The sequence below is a fragment of the Stegodyphus dumicola genome, chromosome 1 (assembly GCF_044657685.1).
Source record: "Stegodyphus dumicola isolate Sdum_Otavi_A_Nest chromosome 1, ASM4465768v1".
NCBI lineage: Eukaryota > Metazoa > Arthropoda > Arachnida > Araneae > Eresidae > Stegodyphus > Stegodyphus dumicola.
Genome location: NC_140768.1, coordinates 86,338,437 through 86,339,326, shown reverse-complemented (window position 1 = coordinate 86,339,326; position 890 = coordinate 86,338,437).

Sequence of the window (890 nt, the reverse complement as noted above, 5' to 3'; positions counted from 1 at the left end):
CTAGCCAACAAATCAGAGAATGGCCTTTAGTGAAGTGCTGTGAATTAAAAATAATTAAGCATTAAAATTGCAATGTTAACCTATCATAGAATGAGTAAATAAGATTGATTCTTGCAGTTGTTACCAATTTTGCTCAAGAAGATATTTAATTAGGCAGAATGATTAAAGATTTTTACTCTCATTTATTTTTAAGAATATATATTACCTGTTGCATGTAGCCAAGAATTTTTATAAATATGTACGCAATTGGTGTAATTAATAAAAATCTTTTGAATAACGTCCTACACTATGTTCTTCGTAACAGAATAATTATTTGCAAGCCGTCTAACAGCAAGTTTGCTGTATTTTATTTTATTCATTTCCCAAATTAATACCTTGCAAAAGTTTAGTTTTATGAAAGTTCAGGGAACAAAACAACAAAACAGATTTTTTTAGCAAATGGTTCATTTTCAGGATAAAATGTAATAACAAGTTCGAATGTACTTATTACACTTAGTATTCAACGTGTTCAAAATTTTCTAGTCACTGACTCATGATAACATTGTTATTCTTGTATGATATTAGGGTGAATGCGACTGAACACTGAGGTTTAGCATGCGAATATTTTAAGTAATTGAGGTTTAAAGAGTTAATTTGGATGAAGAGAACAATACTACTTACGACTGCTTTCATTAGATATCTTACACTGACGCATTGTAGAATTCAGATCTTTGCCCTTTATTCATAACAGAACAATGTCTACAACTAATAATTTTCCCCGAATTACTTTAAAAATTCGAGAGTTATTATCAGTATGTCACTGGCCTTGAAAAACGAAAATCACATTTACTCATGCAATGTTCCCCTCCTATATAATAGACTATGCGTCAAAAAGTTATTTTTCAGGTGCG